The sequence below is a fragment of the Mixophyes fleayi genome, chromosome 3 (genome assembly GCF_038048845.1).
Source record: "Mixophyes fleayi isolate aMixFle1 chromosome 3, aMixFle1.hap1, whole genome shotgun sequence".
NCBI lineage: Eukaryota > Metazoa > Chordata > Amphibia > Anura > Limnodynastidae > Mixophyes > Mixophyes fleayi.
Window position 1 is genome coordinate 207,652,106 of NC_134404.1, and position 23,827 is coordinate 207,675,932.

Here is a 23,827-nt window from a genome sequence, read left to right on the forward strand (position 1 = left end):
CAAAAAAAATCCGAATCCAAAACCTTAAATCCGAACCGAGACCTTTCGTCAAGTGTTTTGCGAAACAAATCCGAACCCCAAAAATAACGAAAATCCGGATCCAAAACACAAAACACGAGACCTCAAAAGTCGCCGGTGCACATCCCTAGTCATAAGTTCAATTCCTGACCATGGCCATATCTGTGTGGAGTTTGTATGTTTGTGGGTTTCCTCTGAGTGCTCCAGTTTCCTCCCACATTCCAAAAACATACTAGTAGGTTAATTGGCTGCTATTAAATTGACCCTAGTCTCTCTGTATGTATGTTAGGGAATTTAGACAGTAAGCTTCAATGGGGCAGGGACTAATGTGAGTGTGTTCTCTGTATAGCGCTGTGGAATTAGCAGCGCTATATATATAGCTGATGATAACATGTTTTGTTAGCATACATCTTCATGGTTGGCTATACATCCACTTGTGGGGCATGATCTTACCTTGTGTTCACCAATGAGGTGAAAGCAACATCAACACCTGACATAATAGTAACCTGTTGATAATTGATAAGCACTGTTTCTTTGCTCAGGGAAAACTGTTGTAGGAAACAACTATTATAGTAATTAAAAGATCACTAGAGGTGAAGGTAAAACTCCCTTTGAAAGTACACCCTTAAGGTGTAAAACAAACATTTTAATGAAGAAAAATTAATTAAAAAAATTATGTTACATTGTATAACACACAAGGATCAAGCAATACTTGATATTTGAATTTTGTGTCTTTAATTATGGCGCAGGCATTTATAGCACACAGACCCATCTGCTGTGGGCTTCATGCACGATATTGTTACAGGCTTATATGGTGTCGCTGGTGCAATGCAACATGAAGCATTGGCACAGACTTATGTATGGTCTTCTGCCCACCCTGACCATTTCCCTTATTGTACATGAACCTGGAGCACCTAGAACATGCATAAAACACACACTTATAATACATCAATACCCACCACATTACAGTACCCCTACATTTCAGTAATCAGCATTACCCCCACATTACAGCAAACAACATGACCCCTACATTACAGCAATACCCTCTCCCACTAATTAGCAATACTAACCCCCAAACACACTGCAACATTACCATTAGCACGCCACCCTCACACAACAGCAATACCACCAATTATATGGTCGCCACTGTAGGGAACCAACTTCTGCTTTTTTTCAACTTTCCCACATAATAGCAACAACAGAGTAGTTGCACACATATAATTAACAAGAACCCTTTTCTCTCAATTAAATTGTAATGTGAGAATTTTCATGAATCATTCCACATGAAATAAAATGCTAGCAAATATATCAAAAACAAAACATAACTGTTGAATGATCACCTGAACCTATACTGCCACATTAAAAGGTCCATCATTTTGATTAGATCGGAAACATTTATATTATTTACCTGCAGATGTCTGCCCCACTGACTCACAGACAGGGCTGACAAGAGAAATTTTGGGCCCAGGTACAGCAACTTCTTGGGGCCCCTGCCATAGTCGACAAAGACAGAAACTTGTGCGTGAAAAAGCACTAAGTCACCCCCCTTTGGCAGAAGTGCACAGTGCCCACTCACCGGAGTGTGACATATCTCCCCACAGTCTGGACAAAGAACAAGCCCTAAAAGCAGCATTTTTAGTGAAAGGTATGTAGATATTATAATGAAACAGACAAGTATGAAAAAATATCAACCTTATTTTTTACAATTCTGATGTAAACAACAAATAAATAATATACATTTTTGTTTTAGAGAGATAGAGGAACTTAACTTTGACATGTTAAAACTTTAAACATAAATATCTAAACAATTTAGGTGATATAAATCAGTACTCCTGTAAAGTAATGCACAAAAGCTCTTTCATTGTTTTACCAAGGCACACCACCATACGGTATAAATTCCAAAACCACCATAGGAGGTAGGTAGTAGTAGTAGTACCCCCAGTTCACATAATGCCACACCATAGTGCCCCCAGTTCACATTATGCCACACCTTAGTGCCCCCAGTTCACATTATGCCACACCTTAGTGCCCCTTGTTCACATTATGCCACACCTTAGTACCCCCAGTTCACATTATGCCACATAGTATTACCCTCAATTCAAATTATGTTATACAGTATTGCCCCATTTCTAAATTATGCCATAGAGTAGTACACTCAATTCATAATATGCTATGTACAGTAGTGCTCCAAAACATATTATACCACACAGTAGTGCCCCAAAATCATATTATGCTATAATAGTACCCCCCAAATCATATTATGCCACACCGTATTGCCCACAAATCATAATATACCACACAGTAGTTCCCTCAAATCATATTATGCCATGCATTAGTGCCCCAAATCATACCATGCCATGCAGTAGTGCCCCCAATTCATATTATGCTATATAGTAGTGCCCCAATTCAAACATATGCCACACAGTAGTATTCCTAATTAATAACATGCCATACAGTAGTGGCCCAAATCATATTATACCACACAGTAGTGCCCCAAAATCATATTATGCCATAATAGGGCCCCCAAATCATATATATGCCACCCCATAGTGGCCACAAATCCTATTATACCACACAGTAGTTCCATCAAATCATATTATGCCATGTATTAGTGCCCCAAATCATATTATGCCATGCAGTAGTGTCCCCAATTCATGTTATGTTATACAGTAGTGCCTCATTTCAAAACTATGCCACAAGTAGTACCCCTAATTCATAACATGCCATACAGTAGTGCTCCAAGTCATATTATGCCACACAGTAGTGCCTCAAATTATACTATGACACTCTGTAGTGCTCCAAAATTATATTATGCCACAAAGTAGTGCCCCCAAATTATATTATGCAATGCAGTAGTGTCCACAAATCATATTAAGCCATGAAATAGTGCCCCCACATCATATTATACCATGCAGTAGTGCCCCCAAATCATATTATAGTGCCCCCAAATCATATTATGCCATACAGTAGTGCCCCATGGTCAAGAAAGAAAAAAAAAATAATAAAAAATACATTGCACATGAGAAAATATATTAACATACCTGATTATGAAGACTAATAACCAGTGATCTGGTCTCCTACTAGGTGTGCCGGTCAAGAAGGGAGCCGCAGCCATCAACTCAGACAGGCAGGCAGTCATGAGAGATGAGCACTCCCATGGGGAGCCCATGACAGAGGTTAGATGGATGCTAGGAACAGGAAGGGGGGAGGGGGGAGGAGTGTGGCATATGTTGAAAGGTGGCTGGTTCCTGGGGAGTAGCCAGCACGAGGAAGCTGGTCAATGTCGGGGCCACTAATAGGCTAGGGCTATCCCCTTTATCTTGGGCGCACAGACTGCTATACCGGAACCAGCCATGGAAGATAGAATATAACAGATGTAAAGTAATGGCCAATCCGCCCCTGCATCGGCCCATCTAGCCATCGGCCATTCATTGATTTACCAGAACTGCCAGATGGCCAGTCCAGCCCTGGTTCTCTACTTTTTCTGATGTGACAATATGCTCCCTCCCAACTTGTCTGCACCCTGGTATCTTGCCCAGGGCCGGATTAACCCAAGGTCTAACTGGGCTACAGCCCTGGGGCCTCGGCATCCAGGAAGCCCTTGAAAGTGCTCAGCATCATTATTGCTGCTGAGCCTGTCACTGCAGTCCTTCCACGGCGCTCAATAATCTCCTTACTGAGAAGATCTCGTGAGAGTGAGACTATGAGTCTCACTCTCACGAGATCTCCTCAGTAATGAGCTTACAGTGGAAGGACTACAGTGAGGGGAGAAGGAGATAATCGCTTGGGGGGGTGGGCGGCGGGCGGCTCACAGGGAGTAGCCTCAAGGGGGAATGGAGGCCCCTTAGCCCAGGGGCCTCCATTCCCTTAATCCAGCCCTGATCTTGCCCCAGTTGCCTGCCTGTAGTTACACCTTTGAAGACTGCATTAATGCACTGCAGCACAGTGTAAAAATGCACAGTTGATATGTATAAAATTTGGATCACTCCTGTTATCCATGCGGTATACTGCTGCAGAGGAAAAATATCTCTTAAATAGAACTTTTCATAAAAATCTACTTGTGTTTAATTATTTGTTGTTTGGGTGTTTGCAAGCACATGGAATTGCATGGATTACTTTTTACACAGAGATTTTTTCAACCTTACAAACAATAGAACTCCATGCCTTCATAACACCTTTTTAAGTACTGTAATCTATTTTGAGTTACTTATGTATACCTATTCACAATGGCAAATAGTATGGGCTCACATATAAGTCTGGGTGCATTGGATTCATGCCCCTTCTACTAAGGGTACATAAGGGTTAATTCAGTATCTTTATATCCCTGTGCTATGAGGGTTGGAATATAGAAAAGGCCCTAGCACATGCAAGTGGGAAAAGCAGGCTGAATGCAGGATATCACAGGTTTCACATTACAGTTCACATCACTATTGTTATAAAAGTTGCGCCAGACCACTTCTTTATAAAATCCACTCATTAATTGAACACTGCCAACAGAAACTTAAATAAAGACCTATGGTGTTTTAATAGTTTTGCACAAGAGCTGACACTCTACACATTGGGGTTAAGTTCTCACTCTTGCCCTCTACTTTGTCCTTCTTAGCAACTCTCCTCATTACACTGCATCAGGTTGTTCCTACACCAGGACTTTCTTTAAAAAGTCAGCCCTTGAGCGGACGAAACTCGTCAGGGAGATATGTTTTAATGGATGTGAGTACATTTCTGGATCAGCAGACTGTTCAAAATAATTAGCACTGGACATAACTGGACCAACACTTTACAAGCAGATTCATTATTCATTCTCCATCCTTAATAATAGAGACACTCCAGGAGGTAAATGTATCAAGGTGCGATTTTGTAAAATCAGCGATTTTCTCAGGAGAGTTGAAACTCACAGATGTATGAAGCTGAGATTTCATATAAAATCGCCAGAGTTGTGTTTCTGTCAAAATCGCTATTTGCAAAATCGATAGAGATCAAACTCTCGACTGTTTGCCACTGCAGCTATACAAGTCTCAAATGTATGAAGCTGCGATTAAGCGAACTCAGGAGAGTTTGCTTTCAAACACGCCAGATACAACAAGCTGCATTCTAGCAGCGTGTTGTATAAACACATCACTGTTACACATCACTGTTACACTGCCTGTCAAAAGTTAAAGAAAAAAAAAGCGTGGGGTTTCCCCCTCTATTCAGTCTTAACCCTAGTGCTGCCAGACTACTGCTGGTCTCGTGAAAATCGGTGAAAAATTTAGCGTGGGGTTCCCCCTATTTTCACGGAAACAGTACTAGGCAAACCAGCCAGGGTTGGAGGCACTATAGCAGTGGGACACGCAGCAGGCATCCCCCTGCCATAATGACTAATCAACCCCAGGCTGTTCAGCACTGGGCTGGATTCCCTAGGGAGTGGGGTCCACCAAAAAAACGAGCACCCCCCCAGGGACACCCAGCCCAGTGCTGATAGGGCACACTAGGGCACTTCCTACACCCCTGGGTGGTGGGTGTAGGGTAATAATGGCAAAATAAATGATAAAAAAACAAATAGACGCCATTTTGTTTTGTGAAACTACAAGTCCCAGACAGCCAGGTTGCCATAAATAGTGTGGGCATGCTGCTACTTGTATAACTACAAGCACCAGCATACCCACGGCAGCCAGGACATGTTGGCACTTCGAGAACCACAAGTGCCAACATGCCCTAACACCCACAGCTGGCTGGGACCTGTAATTCCACAAAATAAAATGTTAACAAAATCACAACACCCTGGTTAAAACCACTAACATTTATTAAAAATAATAAACCCACAATAATGACAATAAACATCCTCATTTACACCAATTATTTTTATTAAAAATAATAAATCCCCAAAATACTCACCAATCAAGTTTTCATCTGTTGTCAAGCAGCTTTTAATCCCAAAATGGCTGTCATCAAAGTCCAAAATAAATTTGTATTCAAAGTCAATGCTTGACCATGTCCCAAATAAATTTGTAATTCCAAAAGTCCTGCTTGTAATGTCTTCTGTTCTTCTGCCCAGGGGGAACCCATTGTTGATTGCAGTCTTGTGTTTTTTGGCCAGGGGGGCCCCATGTTTGTAAGATCTCCGAATCTTCTTGCTTGATTGCAGAAAAATAAAAAAAGGGAGGAGCCGCCACAAACAGTTCCTACCTAGTAGGAGCTCCAATACGCAATGAGCTTAGCTCATTGTGCTAGGTCTATTTATAGTATTAGGGGATTTTCCTACAAGCATGGGAAAATCACCTAATACTATAAATAGAAGTACCGCAATGAGCTAAGCTCATTGCGCATCGGAGCGCCTACTGTGTAGAAGTTCCGATACGCAATGAACCTAGTTCATTGCATGACAGGACAGTGTAACAGTGATGTGTTGATAGAACTCGCTGCTACAACACAGGAGAGTTAGCTAACATGGGAGTGTTTTACATCGTAGCAAATCGCCAGAGATGACCAGCGATTTTGAAGATCAGGGTCAAAATTGCAGCTTAATACATTTGAGAAAATTTTGACTAAAATCGCGGGTTATCACCTGCGATTTGCCGCGATTTTAACACGCTGAAAAATCGGACCTTGATACATTTACCCCCAGATCGGGGGTAAATGTATCAAATGTATCTAATCATTGCAAATAAAAGGGGGGAAAGGGTGCACCCCTGTCGGGTCCCATTTCGGATAGGAAAAGAAGGGGAAGAACATCTGATCACCTGTCCAGAGTCAGTTGGGTTTCACTGTCGGTAATATGTTGGATAAGGTCTATAGTCTACAGTCCACCTGGTATTGTCCATGGCCTGTCAGCCTGGGACAAATCCAACCTGATCAGGGTGCACTAGTTTCGGTAATACTGACTTTACCCTATTCGCGAGGACTTTGGCGTATATTTTCAGATCTACATTTAGTAATGATATGGGGCGGTAGCTACTACAAAGAGAAGGGTCTTTGAGTTAGCAGAATGTATGTATGAAAAGGGTCATATGTTTGTCTATTGAACTGAAGGATAAACAGAGAGATAGAACCTTAGAAAATTAGCACATATGGTGTGATACAAACCCATAGTATGACACCATGAAGCCTTTGAAGGATTCCAAAGATATACAATTTTTTTTAATATAAGATGTTAGTAGAAACTGATATTTAGTTCAGTGTTCCATCAACCAACTATGATGACTTCACAGAGATAGGTTTTGGACCGTCTGCACTTGTGAGTGGTGAGAGTTGTGTGGTGGTGGTTGCCTGGCGGAGGGTTCAGGAGTTCCAGGCCTGTGTTTGGGGTTTGTTGGAGCAGTAGTGTTGAGGATGTGGAGACTGTGTAGTTAGTTTGTTTGTATGGGCTATGAAAGAAGAGTTCCAGTGGATGTAGTCCTGTGAAGAGAAAACAGGAGGTAGGAGAGAGGGGCTTACATATTGTGGTGATAAGGAGAAATATATTCATTGTCCTTGTAGGGAAGTCTTGGTTGGTGTTTGTAATGATGACAACATGCTGAAGTGCCTGTAATGTTTTGCTGTGCTGGAACCTGGTGAAATAAAGCATCATGGAACATCAAGTTTAAATTCACTTGCAATTTCCAACAAAGTATTGTTATGGAACGGGTCATTTTGCAGAGGTGTGACGTTCCAACGGTACAATCTTTGCTGTGCAATTCCACAGAATGTCATTCTGCACTATGAGTCTAATTTAGAGATGAGCACAAAGATTCCCCATTTACGTATGAGAAAAAATGCATCTGCATACTTGTGTCTCCACATCTTATCATACATGCATCCGTGAAAACCATAAAAATGTGACAATTATCATCAACTCCAGAACTTGCATCTGGTTTATGCAAGTGCAAAATGTAAGTCTTGTAGCTAATGTATTTCAAGATCTCTGTAACTCAAAAAAAGACACATTTCAAAGAGGCATGCTTACCGTACAGCTATATGACACTACACATACACTTGCACATTATTGCTCCTGATCTGCCCTTCCATGTACAAAGGGCCACAGGTGCAAGATAGGTGTAATATGAAATACAGATGCAAGTTGTGCACATATGTACTGCACTAATTTTGCACCAAGACAGGACTTTATTTCACACCAATGCACTTATGTTCACCCTAAAATTAGGCCTTGTATCTGTAAATAGGCATCTCACTAAAATGCTCCAAGTGGGGCTGGGAAGCACTAACCCCAACATTATTAACAGTGAGCAAATATCATTCTGCAAATTTTTTAAGCGATTGTCATCATCACCGGACACCACAAGGAGCACGTTGGCTTAAAACAGAGCAGTGGAAACCCCCTTTAAGTCTCCTAAGTATTATGTTGCTCTTCTTATGACTTTCTACTTGCTTGTTACTGTTAAAGTCAGATTTATAATAATAATGCACTTTATTGCGTGCAACCTGATTTGCAATATTATTATTATTTATTATTGTCAACATGAGTATGGTTTATTGAGGAATTGCTTATAAAATACTATGAAAAGTTTAGGAACTATTTAACCTCAAAATATCTGTTGCACAACAAAGAAACAATGATGATTCACTACTGGTTTGTAAACTGCTCATGTGACCTCTGTGATGACATAATTTTGTTTAGACACGCCCACCATTATTAAAAGTTATAGATTGGCCTGCAACCAGAGCTCTCTCTCTCTCTGCCAAGAAATCATAGTTGCAGGTAGTATTGAAACTGTGCTGTGTACTGTACTATTTGCTGTATCTGTAATAAGTAAACTTCTATTTGCTGCAAGATCTACAATTGGTATGGACAATATACATTTATTCTAGAAAATGACATCAAAACTTTTTTAGAGAAGCTGATATGTATCTTATGTCAGTTGAATGAAAATATTGATTTTCAAAGTAGTTAAAAAATAACATGGTTATATAAATCTTGAGAGTGATACAAATATTCCTATAGACGTATGTTTTCTTTTTATAGACGTATGTTTTCTTTTTAAAGTTGTTATGTGAATGTTTCTTCTGTCCTTTTCATCATTATTTTTCAATTTAGTAATGCTTTTGTATTGATTTTATTTCTTGACACAGATATGGTTTCTGTGAGAAATGAGCACAGAATATAATACAGAGAGAAGAAAATAGCCCATCAGAATTATACACTTCGGCTTACAAAATACTAAACACTATACAATAAAACCCTATTGAAACACTAGTTATAATTAACTAGTGTTTAAATAGACAAGTGCAAATACTGACAGATTACTAATTTTTAAAAAATGAGGTGCTTGTTTCTTAGTTATGTACAATTTTCATCTGCTTTTATACACACAAAAATGTACCAGACTACAGTGTTTGATCATTGATGCTTTCACAGTAATCAGTATATGGTCCCAAGACTCACATACCTTCTATGGAATTGTCTTTTTGCTGTACTTTGTTTTGGGTGGGAATTGCATCAAAAACAAAATGAGGAACTATAGGAGATTCAGGGAGTTGGCATATAAAACTATTGTCATATTAGCATATTGCTTTATTTAAAAGTAGGGTCACACAGATGAAGCATGATACTTTGAGATGAATGACATTTTGACATGCAAATCACACCACTCTCCTTTATGGTGAGGGCACAGCTGGTACAATCCTCCTCACTTTTTGCGACACCAGCATATGTTGTTTGTCTAACTATATTGTTCTCTGTCTGTAAAAACATAGCACATAGGTAAAAGTGTAGCCAAGTGGTACAGTACAGTATGGACAGTACAGTATGGAAAAAGTTAACAGGATTCAAGTAACTTGTACAGAGACTTTATTGTATAGAACAGTTTGTTCATGAAGGTCAGTGCACACAGCGCTGAGAAAAGATAGATAAACATCGTTGTCACATTTTGTGGGAGTCTCAGAGAGATGATGGCCATGTTTTATTTTTTTGTTTATACTCAATGCGATCATGATCATACAATATAGGCAGCTGCACAAAACACTAAATAAATATATGTCATATTGCAAACATGGGTTTGATTCTTGCCTTCATCAATAAAGTTATGTTCACGCACTGCTACCAGCAGAACATGTAACACTTATTATCTTGCATTCATTATTGTCTATATATAAATGAGTGGAGGAGAAAGTGAGTATAAAGTTATGACAGTCGATGCTTATTAGACTGATAATTGAGCAGATTAGTCTTCTGTGCTGGTACTTGCAGCTGGATCTAACCCTCCTTCATTGTTGAATCGTGTTTCTGGCACTTGCAGCTACCTAATCAGGTCTCAGCCATGCACGCTGAATAAAAAGGGAATAAAGTTGCAGGGCATGGCCATGTCTCTTGGGAAGTTATTTAGCCATATTTACTAACTCCAATTCATATCTAGTATTCTTAAATTATTCTTTCTGATAACATATTAGCTGTATGATTGTAAAGATTTATTCTTGCCTGATTGTTGAATCAAAAGTCCTGCAAACTTTTAAAACCACCTTAAATGTGTGGAAATATAATCCCACACTATTGCATTTAGCACTGTGAGCAATGCTTTCAAGGGCCCATTTTGCATTGAACGCAAATTGAGTTTTTGGCGTATAATGTCATTTATATAGCACCAGCAAATTCCGTACTGCTTTATCATTGGAAACACAAACCATAATAAAACAATACTGGGTAATACTGGCAGACAGAGTTAAGAAGGCCCTGCTTGCAAGCTTACAATCTATGGGATAATATGTTTTTCACTTCTGCAGAAGACCATAAAGCACTAGTTCTGAAACTGCTCAGATGTAAAAAGCATATTATCCGTCAAAAACACAATTTGGGAGTGAGCCCATTATTGCCTAACAATTTAATATCTCAGAGACTCTTGTCTTACCTTGTACTGTGTTTGCTGTATGTGTTACTGTAATCATTTGTATTTCATTTTAGATTTACTTGGTTTATTACAGACATTCAAAGATATTTTACAGATATTATACAAATAGTTGTTTAAAATATTTTGGTGTAGATTAAATTTGATTTGTACAACAGGATTCAGGGTCAGGTTGAATTTTTGTAATTGTTACTTGCTACAATATAGAGTTTTCTGTTTGCTACTTGATTGTATCTTGTCAAAATAAGTGTGAAGTAACAAGCTTATAAACAGTTCACTCTTGGAAAGAGGACAAGTCGCATGCCAGGGTGGCTTAGTTCCAGAGTTTCGACACCTGTGGCTGAATTTCTATTTTGATGGGCTGCGCTATGAAAACAGATGTTGATTTTTGGCTGAAATCATGGTCAGAGCTGAGAGCAGGGCAGTTGGATGGATCCTTCTGACTGCAATTTGCATCCTTGAGTTAGTTAAAAAAAGCACTCTGTAGTCTTAATACGAGGAAATGTCTGAGGAGATAGTTACATTTAAGAAAACACCATGTTGGAATCTACCAGGGCAGGCCTGTGACTAAAAATCAGTCCTGGCATTTAAAGTGCACAGGCCCACCTCTGATAATTATTATAATAATAATAATAATAATAATAATAATAATAATAATTAATAATAATAATAATAATATCTATTACCATACTTTTGTATCCTAATCAGAGAATCTATGAAAACCTTGCAGTTGCTGTCAAAGTATGCTTGAGGGACAGCCCCCTTGCGCTTCCTATTGCTCTCCAGTTTAAGTGGAACTACAAGTCCCAGCATGCCCCACAATTGGCTGGCAGGTATCCTGAGAGGTCTAGTTCCACAGCAGCTGGAGAGCTACAGAGTGTTACTAGAGTCCACTGTGGATCAGATGGTTGACTTCTCCCGGTATCACCGCCACAGTCAGAGGAGTCACAGGACAAACCTCCTCTGTCAGTATGGAAACAAAGGCTGTTATGCGGTGTCCCGTGAGGTGCAAATGTATCACTCGCAGCTCGACTCTCTATTTGCAGCATAGGGCATGCGCAGGATCAGACAATGTTATGTACAGGGCTGCCAAGAGAAGTTTGGGGGCCCTGGCACAGTAAACTTTTGGGGCCCTCCTCTGTAGATGAGTAGGAATCGAACAGTGTGCTGAAAGGGCATGGCCACATTGTGTTGGGGCATGGGCAACATGAGGTATTGATACATTCATTATAATAAAACATTACATTTATCATGACCACCTTAGTCACATCACGCTTTCCCATCCCCTCCCCCAGGGGCACATTATGACACCCCCAGCCCACTGTAATTATCTATGCTTATGGTGCTGCTCAAGTCTAAATTTCGTGAGACTTAAAGCTCCTTGGCTTTCACTGCAGGCTGTGTCCTGTTCGGGGACTGGGAGAAGCTATCAGCTCCCTCCCCCGAACCAGAATTTGATTAAGACTCGAGGGGCCTGAGACACTTAAGACAGGGGGGGGCCCTATTATGTAACATGGTTATCATTTTAGACAAAAACACAGGTAATACTGTGTGCACTACTGTTAGGTGCACGCAGCTCTGCCTTCACAAGCAGTGTACTGTGAAGCAGGATATACCTCTTGTGACAAAACGAGTGTGATACGCTAACCATTCTGTGTCTCGTTTCTCACATAATGTGGATTATAGTACTTTTTATAGCCCTTGCTTTTGTTCCCCAGCTCACCAGACTACAACTGCATTGTCCAATTACATGTGGTTAAGGGGACATTGTAGTTCAATGTAAATATGTATATTGTGTATTATATATTGATGACTTGCAGTAATGTTATTCATTGTCCTTAACATGAAGCCAGGAGGGTTATGGGTAAAGATCAGGTGGTGTCCAGGATACAGGTGAGCGGGCTGGAGCTGCATTCATTCTCCCCCCTCCTTCCTCTACAGGAAGCATGGAACAGCTGGGGACCCTGTGACATCACAAAGTAGTGTAAGGGTTTAATTTTAACAGGGGCTCACTGCTACCTTATCCTTGGAAGTAGGGTAAGCCAATTAGCATCAATTGTTCTCCTTAGGACTAGTCCAGATGTTCTGTCTGCATCCCAGCAGGGGGCTTCTGTGAAAGGACAGCTCACCTTCACTGCCCTGTCCAAACCCCCTAGTCCTGCACTGACCAATGGTTAGACCCAGGGGTTTGCCCAGGGAGGGGAAAGACTGTGGAAATTAGACCTGAGATATAAGGAATGACTCCAGGGGGGAAGGGTGTTCATTCTGGGATTTCATTGATGAAGTGCAAGACTAGTTTTGAGTTGTTTTTCTCTAACTAGAGTCTATATATGCAGCTGAGAGAGATCCATGGGTCGTGAAGTCTGGATAGCCAGGTGACTATAACTCCTTAAACTAGTGGGGTAAGGGAGAGATGATGTGGTAAACCTGCCTGGCAGGTACTGTGTGTACATAATATTCTGGTGTTGGTCGTATGACATTAAATATACTGTTGTATTTTTATAACTGCATTTTGCCTGAGTGACTATACGAATCCTAGAAGGTACTGGGTAGACTTCCCTGGCATAGGAAGGCACCCGTGGGTGGCCAGCCAGCGTGAAGTGGGTAGCATTGGGCCAGATAAGCCTGGTATCTTCACACCTCTCAACTGTCCTTGCTGTCGGACCAAATCCTGACTAAGCGAGACAGTCACCCAAATTTGGGACTACTCCACCAAATTCAGGACAGTTGGCAGACTGCTCTCTTCTACCTGTTATTGTCACTTTCACCTGTGACTGCTGGTGTCTTTAGCTCAGTTGCTGCTTGTCTGGATCCTGGATTGCTGGAGGCCCTGTTTGTGAAGCAAATGGGTACATGAAATTTAGAAACCTCCCTCCAGCCCAGGCGTTAAATGAAAAGCACCCACATTTAATAATTAGGCGTCTCTGCAGCCCCAACATTAAATAGATTGATTTCCCAGCAACCAACCCTGATATTAAGTTAATACTCCCATTTAATAAATAATCCTATCTTCCTCCCTCCAAACAACCCCAGCAATAAATTAATAGCATTTACATTTAATAAATATAACCATTTCCCACAACCATCCCTGGCATTAATTAATTAATATTCACATTTAATAATACCCCTACTGCCCCAAACTCAGCCCCACATTCAATCAATAGCCCCGAACCATCCCAACTTTAAATTTAAGGTCTCGTCACTCCACCTTAAATAAATTTGCCCACTATTAAATTAAATTGCCCCACCAATAAATTATATTGCCCCACCATCACCCCACAAAGAAAATATCACCCATTTAATAAATAGCCCTCACCCACATATCCCCCTCCCTCACACATTATATTAACATACCCCTCCTCATACATTATATTAACATACCCCCCCTTCCGAGACACTTTATATTAACATTCCCCCCCCTTTCTGTGTCACTTTATATTAACATACACCCCTCCTGCATAAATAATAATTGTTGGTTATACCTCCTGATGTTACTAAAGGTGTTCAGCGGTGTTAATGTGAATGAATCCACAATGCTTTTGTAACTTAAACAGGTTGCTGCAGGGGTGGATTAGCCATGTAACCTACCGGAAAAATTCTCGGTAGGCCGATGGCCTCAGGAGGCCACCTGGAATCTTTTTAGAGGTTTTTGAAAAAAAAAAAAAAAATATGTGTAGTGCCTCCTTCTCCCCCAGGACTGGAGGTGGGGCAGTGTGGTGCTAGGTGGCATCTGCTGATCTATCTCCCTCCTCCTATCTCTGTGTCTGCAGTCTCCATACAGTGGTCACATGACAGCTGCATTCCCAATTTCCCATGTGTGCAGCAAGAGGAGTCTGCAGCAGGAACCAGGTAAGTGTGTAACTCGGCGGTTCCCAAACTGTGTGCCGCGGCTCCCTGGGGTGCCGCGGCGCTGTCACAGGGGTGCCGCGATCGCCGTAGAAAAAAAGAGAAAAAAGAAAAAAAAAAAACGTACCCATCATCCAGCGCCGGATCCTCCTCCTCACTGACTGCAGGGCGTGACGTCATCATGTCCGGCAGCCTCAGTGAGGAGCTGCAGCAGAGAAGACGTCAGGAAAGAAGGTAAGTGAAGGGGGCACTGAGAGACACTGAAGGGGACAGAGAGACGCTAAAGGGGACAGAGAGAGGCTGAAGGGGACAGAGAGACACTGAAGGGGACAGAGAGACGCTGAAGGGGGCAGAGAGATGCTGAAGGGGGCAGAGAGACGCTGAAGGGGACAGAGAGACACTGAAGGGGGCACAGACAGGCTGAAGGGGACAGAGAGACGCTGAAGGGGGCAGAGAGATGCTAAAGGGGACAGAGAGAGGCTGAAGGGGACAGAGAGACACTGAAGGGGACAGAGAGACGCTGAAGGGGGCAGAGAGACGCTGAAGGGGGCAGAGAGACACTGAAGGGGGCAGAGAGACACTGAAGGGGACAGAGAGACACTGAAGGGGGGCACAGACAGGCTGAAGGGGACAGAAAGACACTGAAGGGGGCAGAGAGACACTGAAGGGGACAGAGAGACACTGAAGGGGACAGAGACACTGAAGGGGACAGAGAGAGGCTGAAGGGGACAGAGAGACACTGAAGGGGACACAGAGAGGCTGATGGGGGACACAGAGAGGCTGATGGGGGACACAGAGAGGCTTATGGGGGACACAGAGAGGCTGAAGGGGGACACAGAGAGGCTGAAGGGGGGCACTGAGAGACACTGAAGGAGACAGAAAGACACTGAAGGGAGACACAGACAGGCTAAAGGGGACAGAGGCACTGAAGGGGGAAACAGACAGGCTGAAGGGGACAGAGAGACACTGAAGCGGACAGAGAGGCTGATAGGGGACACAGAGAGGCTGATGGGGGACACAGAGAGGCTGATGGGGGACACAGAGAGGCTGATGGGGACACAGAGAGGCTAAAGGGGGACACAGAGAGGCTGAAGGGGGACACAGAGAGGCTGAAGGGGGACACTGAGAGACACTGAAGGGGACAGAAAGACACTGAAGGGAGACACAGACAGGCTGAAGGGGACAGAGGCACTGAAGGGGGAAACAGACAGGCTGAAGGGGACAGAGAGACACTGAAGCGGACAGAGAGGCTGATAGGGGACACAGAGAGGCTGATGGGGGACACAGAGAGGCTGATGGGGGACACAGAGAGGCTGATGGGGACACAGAGAGGCTAAAGGGGGGCACTGAGAGACACTGAAAGGGACAGAAAGACACTGAAGGGAGACACAGACAGGCTGAAGGGGACAGAGGCACTGAAGGGGGAAACAGACAGGCTGAAGGGGACAGAGAGACGCTGAAGGGGACAGAGAGGCTGATAGGGGACACAGAGAGGCTGATGGGGGACACAGAGAGGCTGATGGGGGACACAGAGAGGCTGATGGGGACACAGAGAGGCTAAAGGGGGGCACTGAGAGACACTGAAAGGGACAGAAAGACACTGAAGGGAGACACAGACAGGCTGAAGGGGACAGAGGCACTGAAGGGGGAAACAGACAGGCTGAAGGGGACAGAGAGACGCTGAAGGGGACAGAGAGAGGCTGAAGGGGACAGAGAGAGGCTGAAGGGGACAGAGAGACACTGAAGGGGACAGAGAGACACTGAAGGGGGACACAGAGAGGCTGATGGGGGAAACAGACAGGCTGAAGGGGACAGAGGCACTGAAGGGGGAAACAGACAGGCTGAAGGGGGACACAGAGGCTGAAGGGGCAGAGAGGCTGAAGGGGGCAGAGAGACACTGAAGGGGACAGATAGACACTGAAGGAGGGGGAGAGAGAGAGACACTGAAGGATGGGGACAGAGAGAGACACTGAAGGAGGGGGACAGAGAGGGACAGAGACGCTGAAGGAGGGGGACAGAGAGACGCTGAAGGAGGGGGACAGAGAGACACTGAAGGAGGGGGACAGAGAGACGCTGAAGGAGGGGGACAGAGAGACGCTGAAGGAGGGGGATAGAGGGACACTGAAGGAGGGGGACAGAGAGACACTGAAGGAGGGGGACAGAGAGAGACGCTGAAGGGGGGTCAGAGTGTGAGCTGATGAAGAGGGGGACACAGGGTGTGAGATGGCGAAGAGGGGGACACAGGGTGTGACATGGCGAAGAGGGGGACACAGGGTGTGACATGGCGAAGAGGGGGACACATGGTGTGAGATGGCGAAGAGGGGGACACAGAGTGTGAGATGGCGAAGAGGGCGACACAGGGTGTGAGATGGCGAAGGGGATACAGAGTCATATGATAAAGGGGCACAATGTGATGGTGAAGGGGTCTAAATACATCTTACGTCATTTTGACCCAACTACTCAAAAAACGGGACTACCCGGTAATTATTTTTGCTTAGGGGTGCCTTGGAAAAATTATGGTGACCCTAAGGGTGCCTCGAGCTGAGAAAGTTTGGGAACCACTGGTGTAACTGCTAAAGTGTGTGAGTCTCTGCTAAAGTGTGTGTGGCTGCTAAAGTGTCTCTGCCAAAGTGTGTGTGTGGTTGTGTGTGAGGGGGAGCTACTAAAGTATGTGTAGGATACACACCTGTAGGATGTCACCTGACTCATAAAATTATGCAATGCATTATGATCATTGAGGGTACAGCGCACTTAGATCATACTTACCAACTTGACAAAGTTGGTTTCCGGGAGAGGGGGGCATGATGGGGACGGGGCTCCAAAATGTGCCTCATTTTGGACCCGCCCCCCGTGACATAATGATGCAAACGCGTCATTTGACAGCGGGGGTGGGGCCAAACACAGCGATTCACCGGGAATTGCGGCGTTTGGGAGCTAATTCTACCCACTTCACTAGGAAGTGGGCAGATCCGGGATATTGCCACACTCTCCCGGGAGTCCGGGAAACTCTCGCAAAATGCAGGAGTCTCCTGGACATACCGGGAGAGTTGGCAAGTATGACTTAGATATCACACTCTGCTCATCCAAGCAGCATGTTTGTTTAAAACTGATTTTTGCATTAATGAGGTAAAGTAATACTATGGAATCTGAGACTATTTGTATGCTGATTCATGCATAGGTTTGCAGGGAATTGGTGATCTTATCCTATTGTATTGTAAATGTTCCACAGCATTTGCAAGCTTTATTGTTCAATTCTGAATAGGGAGCTTATTATGATGTACTTAAAAGGACATTATATTGTATAAAACGTTGTAAAACAGTAGCGCAGAAAGAAAGAGAAGACAGGACAATCTGTGTCTCTTTTCATTAATATAGAAACAATAGTATCACTGTCACTCACCGGACTGTGAGTGCTTCTTCCCGTATATTTAGGAACCGTGGTCGTCCTCCATCCTGAGGGTCTGCGCATGCGCAGCCCTTTCAAACCCTTCAGTACCTGTTCCTTTAACTTAATTGGCAGATCAGGCAACACTCCCTATATTAAGCACCTGTGGTCAATACCACGTTGCCTGATCTTGGAGTCTCATTCCCCATGAGCCTCTGAAGGTGTTCCTGTGTTTCCTCGTGTATTCAGCGCTGCTGATTCCTGTGGTTTCCAAACCACTTCTACCCCTGTGGTTTCCAAACCACTTCTACCCCTGTGGTTTCCATACCACTTCTACTCCTGTGGTTTCCTAGCCACTTCAACCCTCCTGTGTATCATCGTGACTGTTGCTGATTCCTATCCGCTGCCTCCGTGCACTACAGTCTTCAAGCCACTTCAACCCTCCTGTGTATCATCGTGACTGTTGCTGATTCCTATCCGCTGCCTCCGTGCACTACAGTCTTCAAGCCACTTCAACTCTGCTATGTATCATCGTGACTGTTAGCTGAATCCTATCCGCTGCCTTCGTGCACTACAGTCTTCAATCTACTTCAACTCACCTGTGTGCCATCATGACTGTTAGCTGATTCCTATCCGCTGCCTCCGTGCACTACAGTCTTCAATCTACTTCAACTCGCCTGTGTTTCCTCGAGACTGTTTGGCTGATTCCTATCCGCTGCCTCCGTGCGCTTCAGTCTTCAGCTCATCTCATCTCTCCCGTGTTTCCTCGAGACTGCTACAGCTGATTCCTATCCGCTACTCTCCGTGCTCAACAGTTCCAGCTCAGCTCTGCTCTCCCGTGTTTCATCGTTGCTGCACCTGCTGGTTGCTATCCGCTACCTCCGTGTATCTGCAGAGTCCTGCTGCTGCTACCTCTCAGTTCTACTTGTCCTACAACAGCTGACCCGCTCTCCGTGCTTCTTCGTGTTCCCGCTGGTCTCTACTCGCCAGTCTGCATCGGATCTGCGCCTCACTGTTTTCATCTCATCTAGATCATCGCTACTCTTCAGGGTTCTCCAGGAGTCCAGTCCTACATACTACTGCTTCCTGAGTATTTGTTCCCCTGCTGGTCTACCTACCTGTGCGCTGCACCTACTTGATTACCGCTTCACCCCTCCAGGGACTTCGCATCCTGCCGGCCTCCAGCCGTTCAGGTATCTCTGCACTCCTGTCTGACAGCCTGCTTCTGAACCACGGTATGCATACTTCTCATTGACTGTGCTGGTGTATTGCATATCTTGCTGGACTGAGTTTGTTCTCCTCTGGAGTTTACTATCCGCTGAGACTATTGCCATCATTGACTGCGTTATCTTGTGCCGGATTACCTCAAGTGACTTTCTATTATTGCAGTGCTGTTCAGTCATTAATATATTGTGCATGTTATTGTGGATCAAGTTTAAGGTGCCCGTGTATCCCCTGTATTGCAGTCTCTCCCCGTGCTCCTCCTCACATATATATTCAGTGGTACAACTTGCTAGAGGCAGACCACTGATCCCTGTTTCCTGTGTCACCTGTTCCAGTATCCTCTCACATAGCAGTGGTACAACTTGCTAACGCAGACCACTGACTCCCCGGATACCTCCACTTGGATTTCATTCCTTCACTCAGACAGCGGTACAACTTGCTATCCGCAGACCGCTGACTCTCATCACCTCCTCGTTTCTGTTGGACATTCCACCTCACTATAGCAGTGGTACAACTTGCTACCGCAGACCACTGACTACCCTCACGTGTCCTTTGTCCATACAGTTCCTCGTGTATTTCTACATCCATATTACCAGTGCTGCTAGTCATAGACTTTCCTGAGCATCTCTATCATCTACTATTTCCTGTTCCGTGATCACCCTGCTACCAGAGTACCATATTACCATCTATACTGCTCTGGTAAGCCTATCACCTGGTGATCCCTGGGTAAAGACTCCTAGTGCCCATGACAGTAAGATCAGGCCATGACAGACCCAGATACGGAACCTACAGCCAAAGAGATGCTGCAGCATCTGGTCACCCGTGTGGAGCAACAGGATGCTCGCCAACAGCTGTTACTTCAATGCTACCAGTCGTTAGCCTCCCAAGGACCATCTGGACAGCCTGTTACAGCTAATGTTGAAGCTCCTGTGCTTTCCTCCGTTTCCCCAGTGCCATCCCAGGTGTCTACAGCTCCCACGCTTCACCTGCCTACTCCGTCAAAGTACGATGGAGACCCCAAAACTTGTAGGGGTTTCCTTAACCAATGCTCAGTTCATTTTGAGCTCCAACCTCAAAATTTTTCTACCCACCGTTCCAGAGTGGCCTATCTTATCTCATTGTTTTCTGGACAAGCTCTGGCTTGGGTCTCCCCTCTGTGGGAGAGAAACGATCCTGTATTACAAGATAGTGCCAAATTCATTTCTATGTTCCGAAGTGTGTTCGATGAACCAGGTCGTGTGACCTCCGCTGCTTCCAGCATTCTTCGTTTACGTCAAGGTTCTCATACAGTAGGCCAGTACGTCATTCTATTTAGGATATTAGCCTCTGAACTTCAGTGGAACACTGAAGCATTAATTGCCGCCTTCTGGCAGGGGCTCTCCGATAAAATTAAAGATGCACTGACTACCCAAGAGCTTCCTTCGTCACTAGAGGATTTGATCTCTCTTTGCCATCGTGTAGACATGAGGTTTCGTGAAAGAGAATCTGAGAAAACAACTTCAGTTAAAGCACCTCTTCGCTCAACCCCTCAGTTTCGTCCAGCTTCACCTTCCGTGATTCCCATGGAGATAGGACGTTCCAAATTATCTTTAGAAGAGAGGAAACGAAGAGTAAAGAATAAACTTTGTATCTATTGTGCTGATTCCACACATATGCTCAGTTCTTGCCCTAAGAAATCGGGAAATGCCAGGCCCGAACTAGTTCTGGAGAGGTGAAGTTAGGGTCCCTGGAGTCCTCTCCATCTTCTATGAAATTAAAAGTCTGCGCTTTTGATGTTACGATTTCCTTTGCTACCAAATCCTTTGAGTCTCAGGCACTGATTGATTCTGGAGCAGCAGGAAATTTCATTTCTAAATCCCTAGTGAATCAATGGTCCCTACCAGTGATTAGTTTGAAAACACCGATTACTGTGACTGCTATAGATGGATCACGTCTCATCAATGGTCTCATCACTCAGAGTACGTCTCCAGTAACACTTCAGATTGGTGTGCTACACCATGAAGAGATCTCGTTTTTAATTCTTCCAGTTACGACAAGTCCGATTGTCTTAGGCCTTCCATGGCTTCAATGTCATTCTCCTCAGATTGACTGGCGCACTCCTCAAGTTACGTCTTGGGGAGCTGAATGTCATCATCGTTGTCTTTCTCAAGTCATTCCTCTTAAAGTACAGCAATCTTCCATCTCATCTTCCTCACCGGGACTCCCTCCTCAGTATGCTTCATTTGCCGATGTTTTTGATAAAGCTCAGTCTGAACGTCTTCCTCCTCATCGTTCTTGGGATTGTCCGATCGATCTTCTACCTGGCAAGACTCCTCCTAGGGGTCGGGTCTATCCACTTTCGTTACCTGAAACTCAAGCCACATCTGAGTACATCCAGGAGAATCTCCAGCGAGGGTTTATTCGACCTTCCACCTCTCCCGCTGGAGCCGGATTCTTCTTCGTAAAAAAGAAGGATGGATCACTACGCCCCTGCATAGATTTTCGTGGACTCAATGCCATTACTATTAAGAATCGGTATCCCATTCCGTTGATCACTGAGTTATTTGATCGCATCAAGGGAGCTCGGATCTTTACCAAGTTGGATCTTCATGGTGCCTATAATTTAATTAGAATCCGTCCCGGTGACGAATGGAAGACAGCGTTCAACACCAGAGATGGGCATTATGAATATCTAGTAATGCCTTTCGGGTTGTGCAATGCCCCTGCTGTTTTCCAAGGCTTCGTTAATGAGATCTTTCGGGACTTATTATATGTATGTGTCGTTGTCTACCTGGACGACATATTGATCTTTTCACAGGACCTGCCTTCTCATCACCAACATGTGGCAGAGGTCCTTTCCAGACTCCGGGAAAATTCATTATTCTGTAAACTAGAAAAATGTTCATTCGAGTTGCCCCAGATTCCATTTTTGGGGTATATTGTTTCCGGAGTTGGCCTGAAGATGGATCCAGACAAGGTGAATGCTGTATTACATTGGCCCCAGCCAACTACTCTTCGTGCTATCCAGTGTTTTTTAGGTTTCGCCAATTACTATAGACGCTTCATTCAAGACTTCTCGTCCATTACATCTCCTATTGTGGCCCTGACTCGTAAAGGGGCCAATACTAAGCAATGGTCATCCGAGGCCCTCCAAGCCTTTCAAATTCTTAAAGAGTCCTTCTCCTCTGCTCCCATTCTTCGACAGCCTGATGTGACACTTCCCTTCTTCCTAGAAGTAGATGCCTCTAATGTGGGCTTAGGAGCCATTCTCTCCCAACGCTCGGACCAACAAAAATTCCATCCTTGTGCCTTTTACTCTCGGGGTCTCCTGCCTGCAGAGAAAAATTACACGATCGGGGACAAGGAGTTGCTGGCTATCAAAGTTGCATTAGAGGAGTGGAGATACTTATTGGAAGGAGCTCGTCATCCGGTGACGATTTTCACAGATCATAAGAACCTGTCATATCTACAGTCTGCCCAATGCTTGAATCCTCGTCAAGCAAGATGGTCTCTTTTCTTTTCCCGTTTCGAATTAATCATAACCTTCAAACCAGCTGCCAAGAACAAGAAAGCTGACGCTCTATCTCGAGCTTTTGTGACGTCCTCTGACGTTGAAGAGGTTTCCAACCATTCTATATTAGACCCCAAATGTATCTCGCTGGCTGCTTCGTCCACCAAAGTGCTACCATATGGGAAGACCCTCGTGCCTCCTACTCTGAGGAGGAAAATCCTTTCGTGGTTCCATTCTTCTCGTTTTTCTGGACATGCTGGTGAACGCAAGACCTTTGAGATTCTCTCTCGAAGTTACTGGTGGCCCTCGATGAGGAGAGACGTCAAAGAGTTTGTTGCTTCCTGTGAATTGTGTTCTCAGTTCAAATCCTCCCGCAGAACTCCAGCGGGGTTGCTGCAACCACTACCCATTCCGGTCAAGCCCTGGACCCATATTAGTATGGACTTTGTTACTGATCTGCCATCTAGTAAAAATTGTAATACTATTTGGGTAGTGGTAGACAGATTTTCGAAGATGGCTCATTTTGTCCCTTTGTCTGGTTTGCCTTCCTCGTCTACTCTGGCTGAACATTTCGTTAAAGAAATCTTTCGTATCCATGGATGTCCGTCTGAGATTGTGTCAGATAGAGGAGTACAATTCGTTTCCAGATTCTGGCGGGCCCTTTGTAAAACCTTGGGCATACGATTAGCACTCTCATCTTCTTACCATCCGCAATCAAACGGACAAACTGAACGGGTCAATCAAGATCTCGAGACCTTTATAAGGATGTTCTCATCAGCCAATCAAGACAACTGGGTAGAATTGCTTCCTTGGGCTGAATTCGCCCATAACAACATGTACCATGAGTCATCGTCCAAAACTCCATTCTTTGTGGTTTACAGTCACCATCCGTCTTTTCCGGAATTTCCTGCCCTCCCTCCCACCCAAGTTCCTGCTGTAGAGACTGTTTGTCAGACCTTCAAAAACATCTGGTCTCAGGTCAAAACCTGTTTAAAGTAGACATCTGACAAATATAAGTCTTTCGCAGATAAGAAGAGGCGGGCTATTCCA

The 23,827-nt window shown here is 44.1% G+C and overlaps 1 protein-coding gene across 1 annotated transcript in view; it reads left to right on the plus strand.

Moving 5' to 3' along the window:
* The first annotated feature begins 8,665 nt into the window (after positions 1–8,665).
* C3H6orf58 (chromosome 3 C6orf58 homolog) overlaps positions 8,666–23,827 on the plus strand; it is an 80,430-nt gene continuing 65,268 nt past the window's right edge. The window contains exon 1 of the mRNA XM_075200659.1: positions 8,666–8,692. The gene's annotated coding sequence lies outside the window, so the exon portion shown is untranslated. The remainder of the gene's footprint in view (positions 8,693–23,827) is intronic.